This window comes from Marmota marmota, unplaced genomic scaffold (genome assembly GCF_001458135.2).
Source record: "Marmota marmota marmota unplaced genomic scaffold, marMar, whole genome shotgun sequence".
Taxonomy (NCBI): domain Eukaryota; kingdom Metazoa; phylum Chordata; class Mammalia; order Rodentia; family Sciuridae; genus Marmota; species Marmota marmota.
The window spans coordinates 9,678,411-9,688,375 of record NW_026000242.1 but is presented as its reverse complement, the minus strand read 5'-3'; positions in this window follow the sequence as shown (position 1 = coordinate 9,688,375).

The window sequence follows — 9,965 nt, the reverse complement described above, 5'->3', positions numbered from 1 at the left end:
GTAATGCTAAAATGCTGTGATTCATTGTTAGTATTTATAACTGAGGAGATTGCTAAACATCACTTAGAAGCTAGTGAAAATAAAGATATAATGCCTACTCTTCAAGTCATAGACCTCCTAAATTCTCTCCACAGGTTCCATCAACCTCAAGTTTAGACCATGTTCTGAGGACAACAGAGTTTTCAGGATACCTGGCTTTCTGGATGATCTCAAGGAGATGAACTTAACTGAACAGTCACAGGAGAGAGAAATTTTGGGGTCTTTTTTTTTCTTCTTCCAAGTGATTCAGCATGTTTATATCTGCTTATTTGGTATGTCTTCAGTTAGTGGTCCTCCTTCTATCATCACTACTGCTGCTTGGCACATGTATCTCCAACATATTTCTTACAATTTGCTTTGCTTAAAAACAAACAAAACTTAGCCAGGTCTGGTGGCATAAACCTATAATCCTAGGGACTTGGGAGGCTGAGGTAGAGGAATTGCAAGTTCCAATTCAGTCTCATTTGCAGCAACTGGCCCTCAGTAACTTAGTGATACCCTGTCTTAGAATAAAAGGTAAAAATGGCTGGGCATGTAGCTCAATGGTAAACCTCCCTTGAGTTCAATCCACAGTACCAAACAAAACGAATCAAAACAAAGCATTAGACATGCAACAGAAATAAATGCATTTTAAGTGCACAATTTTATGGATGTTGTCAAATGTACACACACCTGTATAGCTATCACAGCATACATAATGTAACCATTATCTTAAATAGTTCCCTGTGACATTTCCTAATCAATTGTCCTCACCTTTCTGCCTACTTTTCTTCTTGGTCACTGGCTATCACAAATCTGATTTTGGTGCTATAATGAGATTTGTATTCCTAGAGTTTAATATAAATAGAATTATGCAAAATCTATCTTCTGTGTCTAGCTCATTTGAGTGAGGGTCATGTTTTTGGGGATTCATCTGTGTTGATGCACTTATCACTATTCTATTTTCATTATTGAATAGTATTCCATTTTGTAGTTGTATTATAACATCTTTATCTTTTATCATTTTATGAACATTTGAATTATTTCAAGTTTGGGTAGCATAATAGAGCAGCTATGAATATTAATTTGTAGTTCTCTGTATATATAAAAATTTTCATTTTCTTTTAGTAAATACCCAAGAGTGGAATAACTGATTTATATAGTAAAGAGATGTTTCACTTTCAGCACGTCTACCAAAAGCCAACTGGACTATATTGCTCTTAATCTGTAGATATATTGGGAGAAAATAGCTCTAGTAACAATATTGAATCTTCTAATTTGTGTTCATAATTTAAAGTTCTCTGAAAAAAAGACAACTTTAGACCACTGCTGAAGACAAATAGGCAATCCCAATATAAAGGGAGAATAAAATTACAAAGATTGACAAATTTTGCTAAATGTATAGCACTAGAGAACATAAGCTAAATGAAATATCCCAGACTCAGAAAGTTAAGGGTTAAATTTTTCCTTTTTATGTGCAGAAGCTAGACCAAAGTAAGGAGAAAAAAGTGTTAGATACTATCAAAATAGAAGAGAAATCAGTGGAGTAAAGGAAGTAAATTGAGGGGGAGAGATAAGAGAAGGGAAAAGGAATGAATGGTGGAATGAATCTGAATGGTGAACTAAACTTTCCTATGTACATTTATGAATATACCACAATAAATTTCACCTTAATATATATCCAAAATTAACTATTTTTTTAAACTATAAATACAGAAAAAACATCAGCGAAGTAGAGAAAAGGCAATGGGGTTGGAAGGAGGAAGGGAAAGGGAAGTACTGGGTACTGAAATGCAGCAAATTACATTCCATGCTTGCATAATTATGTCATAAACCCCCAATATTATGTATATTATGTATAATTATAATGCATTTTTTATTAAAAAAGATTGAATAGTCATTAAGATAGGAGAAAAGGTTTGGTGCTCAGATGCAAATAATCATGTCTGATTTATTATACATTTAACTGAGGGGACATGTTTAAAACTTACTGGAATAATTTAAAATGTTATACTAGATTATGAATGTTCTTTTGCTGAACCATGCAGATTGAATTGGACTGGTGAGGGTAAGTCTGTGGAAAAACTTCCCAAAAGGACTCTGTGATCAGTTTTGTACATATTATTTTTGTATAACTTGTTAACAGTAGACTAAACTCATTTGAGGATAGAGCAATATAACTCATGTTATTTACATCAAGAAACCCAAGCAAACCTATTTCCCTAACTACTTAGTAAATTCCCTAAGGCCTGAAATTATATTCTGCACTACTATGTTTTTTCCATATGCATGAAAGATATGAGTACATCATCTATAATAATAACAACAGTATTACTGTTCATTTGTGAAGTCCTTTATAGTTTATAAAGCATTCATTTGGACTTATGCAGCCACTCATGTCAAAGGCCCTCATGTGTACATTTAATTGTCTTGTCATAGAAAAGAAAACCAAGATAGGAATTTACCTGCCCAGGATTACATGATTTCTGCCAGAATCAGCCCTTAAAGTTTCCACCTCTTCTTGTGAAACTAACCTACCTGATCTTGACACTTCTGGAAATAATTACAACCAGAATAGAATAAGATGAAGTTCTTCCATTTTTCATCATGCTGATTACACTTTGCTCTGAGTATAAAGGCCAGCTGATTTTTAGCAAGGACATCAGTAGGAAATGTGTACTAAATGGTCACCAGTACTTGGTAATGTACTACCTTAGAGGTAAAGGGCTAAATATGAAGACTTAACCCAGTGACTCGGGAACAGACATGCTGGAAGGTTATTTGGAAGAAAATGTTATAACTATTTCCTTCACTCTGCTTCCACCTTACTTCAGTTTTCTCTTCCAATATACACACTGGCCACAGAATGAACTTCTAACAGAACATAGAAGAGATCTTTTCCTACTGCATATTCCAAGATGAGCTGAAGAAGGTAGTTACCTCAGTAATGCAATACTTTGTATAACCAGGAGACCCACCATTTTGGAATGTGATGTTGAAGGTCATCACTTGACCCTTGATTTTGTATTTAAGAAAATTCAGGTCCCAAGGAGTTTATTCTTTTAATAGAGGTCAGGATTTAAAACTCTCCCTCCATTGGGAAATCTCCTTGGAACCTGGAGCCCAAGTCCTACCCATTTCCTTTTTTTTATAGAGAGAATAAGCTTTCTTGCAATGCAAGAGATCCCAAGAGAGCCAGTAGTCCTCAGTGATAGGAGCAGGACCGAGGGACACAGAGGGGCACGTAATGATGGTTTCCTGGGTAGGACTGCAAATATCTATTAGTTGATTCTGAGTTATTGCTGCTGCACTCTTGGGTTAATAACTAGACTAACTGGACTAGGATTCTCTCACCTGGATTCTAGACCCAACTCTGACATTAATTAATGATAGTTGCAATTTCTGTAGTTTTTTTTTTTTTTTGAGGTGGGGGAGCGGGGACAGGAGTGGGTGTTTCTATGTGTCAGTGTGATTTGCAGAGTTCTAAATTCTGAGGCCAAAGAATAAGTATAGGATTAGAGGAAGGTTGGACTCCTAGTTGCTCCATGGCTTAGAATTCAAGCATCAGAAGTACTGCTTTCTCAGCAAGATGGTTGAAAGAAGAATTTCTCTAAAATTCAACACTGGACAATCAGAATGTCTTAGAAAATCATAAATTCCAGTATATTGAACAAAGAAGAAATAGTACATTGGATTCAACTGGTTATAGCAGAGACACTTGTTCACCACAGAGGAAAGGGATAACTGAGTGAAATACAATGAACAGATTTAGTACAGAGAAATCTGAGACCAGAAAAGTAGCCTGAACTTAGCTGATTTTATGGTTGTACTTTAAACTGGTTACTGAAAAGTGCCCTGTGTTTCTCAACTGATTGTGGAGGGCTGAGGGAGAGCCACCTTGAGCTGGACACACTGAAGCTGTGGAGTTAGGCAGTCATAATCAACAATGCCAAACTGTCTTGCAATTGAATTAGGCACAGAGAATATTGTGCCAGGGGTATATATCAGAAAATAAGAGGGAACCTAACTCACTTTTCTTTTGAGTCTGGCAGCACCTGTGACTATCTGAAATGGGTGGAGAATCTCAACAGGCAGGTATGAATACACTCAGGGACTAAGCTTGGGAAGGCTATGTTCAAGGCATAGATTATTTTGCAGAATGCCTCCTACAGATATAATTCTTTTTTAAAATTTATTTGTTTATTTTAATTAGATATATATGATGGAAGAATGCATTTTGATTCATTGTACACAATGCATCACAACTTTTCATTTCTCTGTACACTAAGGATTGTCATACCTTATGTGCAGTTATACACGTACCAAGGGTAATAATGTCCATCACATTCCACCATGTTTCCTGTACCATACCCCCTCCCCTCCCCTTTCTCTCCCTTGCCCAATCAAAGTTCTTTCATTTTTTTTCTCATGCCCCGCCCCCTGCATTAAATCAGCATCCACTTATCAGAGTGAATATTCAACCTTTGGTTTTTTGGGATTGGCTTACTTTGCATAGCATGATATTCTCCAATTCCATCCATTTGCCTGTAAATGCCATAATTCTATTCTCTTTTAATGTTGAGTAATATTCCATTGTGTGTGTGTGTGTGTGTGTGTGCGTGTGTGTGTGTGTGTATTCCACAGTTTCTTTATCCATTCATCTGTTGAAGGGCATCTAGGTTACTTCCACTGTTTAGCTATTGTGAATTGAGTTGCTATAAACATTGATGGGGCTGTGTTATTATAGTAGGCTGATTTTAACTCCTTTGGGTATAGACCAAGGAGTGAGAGAGCTGGGTCAAATGGTGGATCCATTCCAAGTTTTCCAAGGATTCTCCATACTGCATTCCAGAGTGGTTGCATCAATTTACAGTCCCACCAGAAATTTATGAGTGTGCCTTTTCCCCCACATCCTTGTCAACACTTATTGTTGTTTGTACTCTTAATAGCTGCCTTCTAACTGGTGTAAGATGAAATCTTTGTTTTGATTTGCATTAGTAGAGATGTTGTATGTTTCTTCACATATTTGTTGATTTATTGTATATCTCCTGAGAAGTCTGTTCAGCTTCTTAGCCTACTTATTGATTGGGTTGTTTGTTTTTTTGGTGTTAAGTGTTTTGAGTTCTTTATATATCCTAGATATTAGTGCTCTGAGGTGCATGTGGCAAAAATTTGCTCCTAAAATGTGGGCTCTTTCTTCACCTCAATGATTTTTTTTTCTTTTGCTGAGAAGAAGTTTTTTAGTTTGAATCCACCCTGCTTATTAGTCCTTGATTTTATTTCTTGCACTTTAGGAGTCTTGTTAAGGAAGTTGGGGCCTAATCTGACATGAAGATTTGGGCCTACTTTTTCCTTTATTAGGCACAAAGTTTCTGGACGAATTTGTAGGTCCTTGATCCACTTTGAGTTGAGTTTTGTGCATGGTGAGAGAGAGGGTTTAGTTTTATTTTGCTGTAAATGGATTTCCAGATCTGCTAGCACCATTTGTTGAAGAGGGTATCTTTTCTCCAATGTATATTGTCAGTTTCTTTGTCTAGTATGAGATAACTGTATTTATGTGTATTTTGTCTATTTATGAGATAACTGTATTTATATCTCTATGTCTTCTATTCTGTACCATTGGTCTACATGTCTATTTTGGTGCCAGTACCATGCTGTTTTTGTTACTATAGCTTTGTTGTATATATTAAGGTCTGGTGTTGTGATGCTTCTTGCTTCACACTTCTTGCTTAGGATTGGTTTGACTATTCTGGGTCTCTTATTTTTCCAAATAAATTTCATGATTGCATTTTCTATTTCTATAAGAAATGATGTTGGGATTTTAACTGGAATCACATTGAAACTTTGGAAATTATGACCATTTTGACAATATTAATTTTTCCTATCCAAGAGCATGAGAGATCTTTCCATCGTCTAATGTCTTTTAAAATTTCTTTCTTTAGTGTTCTGTGCTTTTATTGTAGAGGTCTTTCACCTATTTTGTTAAGTTGATGCCCAAGTATTTTTTTTAATTATTGTGAATGAGGTAGTTTTGCTAGTTTCTCTTTCAGAGGATTCATCAGTGATGTATAAAAATGAATTTCATTCACGGGTATTGATTTTATATCCTGCTACTTTTCTGAATTAATTTATTAATTCTAGAAGTTTTCTGGTAGAATTTTTTGGATTCTCTATGTATAGAATCATGTCAAGAAACTAATGATAGTTTGAATTCTTCTTTTCCTATCCATATCTGTTTAATTTCTTTCATGTGTCTAATTACTCTGGTTAGAGTTTCAAGGACTATGTTGAATAGAGGTGGTAAAAGAGGATATGCCTGTCTTGTTCCAGTTTTTAGAGAGAATGCTTCCAATTTTTTTCTATCTAGAATGAAGTTGGCCTTGGGTTTAGCTTTTATATAGATAGCTTTTACAATTTTGAGGTATGCTCCTACTATCCCTAGTTTTTCTAGTGTTTTTAACATGAAATGGTGCTATATTTTATCAATTGCATTCTCTGCATCAATTGATAAAATCATATAATTCTCATCTTTAAGTCTATTGATGTGATAAATTATATTTATTGCTTTCCATATGTTGAACCAACCTTGCATCCCTGGGATGAATCCCACTTGATCATGGTGCATTATTTTTTAAAATATGTTTTTGTGTGTGTTTTGCCAGAATTTTATTGGGAATTTTTACATCAGTGTGTATCAGGGATATTGGTCTTAAACTTTCTTTCCTTGATGTGTTTGTGGCTGGTTTTTTGTATCAGGATGGTACTAGCTTCATAGAATGAATTTGGAAGCATTCCCTCCTGTTCTATTTGATGGGATAATTTGAGGAGTATTGGTATTAATTCTTCTTTGTATGTTTTGTAGAACTCAGCTGTGAATCTGTCTGGTCCTGGCTTTTTCTTGGTTGGTAAGCTTTTAATGGCTTTTTCTGTTTCCTTGCTTGAAATTGATCTTTTAAATTGTGTGTTTCCTCTTGACTCAGTTTGGGTTGGTCATATGCCTCTAGAAATTTGTCAGTGTCTTTGAGTTTTTCTATTTTGCTGGAGTATAAATTTTTGAAATAGTTTTTAATTGTCTTATTTATTTCAATAGTGTTTGTCATGAACTTTTCTTTTTCATCATGAATTTTAGTAATTTCAGTTTTCTCTCTCTCTCTCTCTCTCTCTCTCTCTCTCTCGGTTAGGGTGAATAAGGGTTTCTCAATTTTATTTATCTTTTCAAAGAACCAGTTTTTTATTTTGTCAATTTTTTGAATTGTTTCTTTTGTTTCAATTTCATGAATTTATGCCCTGATTTTAATTATTTTTTGTTTTCTACTACTATTGGTGTTGGTTTGTTCCTCTTTTTCTAGGGCTTTGAGCTATAATATCAGGTCATTTATTTGTTGACTTTTTCTTTTTTTAATGAATGAACTCCATGCAATGAACTTTGTGCCCTTAGCCAGACTAATAAAAAGAAAAGAGAGAAACCCCAGATTAACAACATTTAATATGAAAAAGGAGAAATCACCACAGGCATCATAGAAAAAGCAGATCTTTAGGGACTGTTTTGAAAACATATATTCCAAAAAATTGGAAAACCTAAAATAAATAAATTTCTAGACACATATGATCTGCCAAAAATAGAATCTGAAAATATATCTCATACTTTTATATGTCAAAATGGATCCTATTTTTATGTATAACTGAAAAGGACCAATATATAAAAAAGAAGATGACAGATCAATAACATATAATAAGATAGAAGCAGAAATAAAAAGCCTTTCAGCAAGGAAAAGTTTAGGATCCAATAGATTCTCAGCTGAATTCTATCAGATTTTTAAAGAAGAACTATTGATAATACTCCTCAAATTAGTTCATGAAATAGAAATTAATGGAACATTTCAAAATTCATTTTATGAAGTCAGTATCACAATTATACCAAAACCAGATGAGCACACATCAAGGAAATGAAGGTATAGACCAGTATTCCTAATGAATTTACATGCAAAAATTTTTAATACAATATTAAGAAATCATGATCAACAAATATTAAGAAGATTATATATCACAAGCAAGTTGGTTTTATCCCAGAGATGTAAGGATTTTTCAGCATATACATATCAATAAATATAATTTATCATATAAATAGAATTAAGGACAAAAATCACTTAGTCATCTCAATAGATGCAGACAAGGCCGTAGACAAAATTCACCACTCATTCATGATAAAAATACTAAAGAAACTAAGGATAGAAGGAACCTACCTCACCACCATAAAGGGTATGTGACAATCCCAAAGCCAGTATCATAGTAAACAGGGGAAAACAGAAAGCATTTTGTTTGAAATCTGAAACAAGACAAGATGTCCACTCTCACTATTCCTGTTTATTATAGTGCTAGAAATTCTAGCCAGATAAATTAGGTAAGAGAAAGGAACTAAAATGGGTAAAAGTAGAAGAAGCAGAACTCAAATTATCACTATTTGCAAATGATCCTATACATAGAAGATCCATAAAACAACTCCGTCAAAAGACTGCTAGAGCTAATATACAAATTTGGCAAAGTGGCAGGTAACAAAATCAGTGTACAAACATTAGTAATCTTTTTATATACCAACAATGAATCTGCTGAGAAAGTAATCAGGAAAATAATTTCATTCAAAATATCCTCCAAAACCCATAAAATAACTAGGAATGAATCTAACCAAGGAGGTGAAAGACCTCTATGATATAAAGTATAGAACATTGAAGAAAGTTGTACATAATAAGGGGATTTGTTGTTACATACTCGAACATGCACACTCTATGACAATATAATTTGGTCTATAGGATTCCTCAGTACTTTCTCTGGATCTTTGTAGTTAAGACTTTTCTATATATTAAGCATATTAGTTTTTTGCCTAAGACATAGATTGCAAGTATCTCTATCTAATTTCATTTATCTTTTGCTTTATAATATCTTAGGGATTGATGTAAAAATTTTACATATATTTAGTCCAATTTGTTAATCTGAATTTCACATTGTCAGTCTGAAAACAGAAAAGATAATCCTTTATTCTATGTATTACAAATATTTTTCATAGCTTTGAGTGTTTTTCTTACTCTTTTAACAGTATCTTTTGATAGATAGTTCTTCATTTTAATACATTAAGACTGACCAGTGTTTTCCCTTTTGATTAGTGCTTTTTGAACTCAGTCTAAGAAAGCATACTCTATTTTGAAGTAATGATGATATTTTTCTATGTTATTGTCAAAAGTCTAAGAATAATTTCTCACTGTGTTACTCACACTGAGATGTGAGGAGCTGGGTGAGTTTGTGAAGTGTTTTCTGCTGGTGCATGAGATACAAGTTAGAAATTTAATCAATGGATTCAGCCATAGAACAGGTAATTTCAGGCTGCCATTCGCCTGCGGCTTGTAGACAGATTACTCAGGCTCAGTGCTAAATAACCCGCGGAAACTGCTTCTTGGAACCTGCTCTTATCAGAGCATACACTGAGCATGGAGCGGCCGAGTTCCGGCTCCCGGAACTGCTCTGGCCCAGGGCTAAGGAGCCCGCGGAAACTGCTTCTCGGTCCGGGTCCTGCTGAGTACTGTGGAGGTAAATACCAACCGAGTCTTCGTGGGCAGTGGCAATAGGACTGACACGGGGCCTGTGAGGGCCGGTCAGGACTCACCCGTTGCTTTGGTCACCCGGCAAAGGGAACGAAATGCTGCCATTCGCAAAGGATACCAACATGGCAGAGATCTGATGTCATCAGAAAGCAGCGGAGCAGAGAACATCATCAATACCAGCGGTGACAGAAACAGTTGGTCTCCTGGTAGGGAGGGTGAGTCACAGACACCCGAGTCTCTCTCGCTTTGTCGTGGAGCCAGAGGGGAGGAGCCGGGCTGCCGCCCGCACCCGGAGCAGGCCCAGTGGCTCGCCGGCGTGGTGGTCGCATGACCCCAATTGGAGAGGGGGCGGAG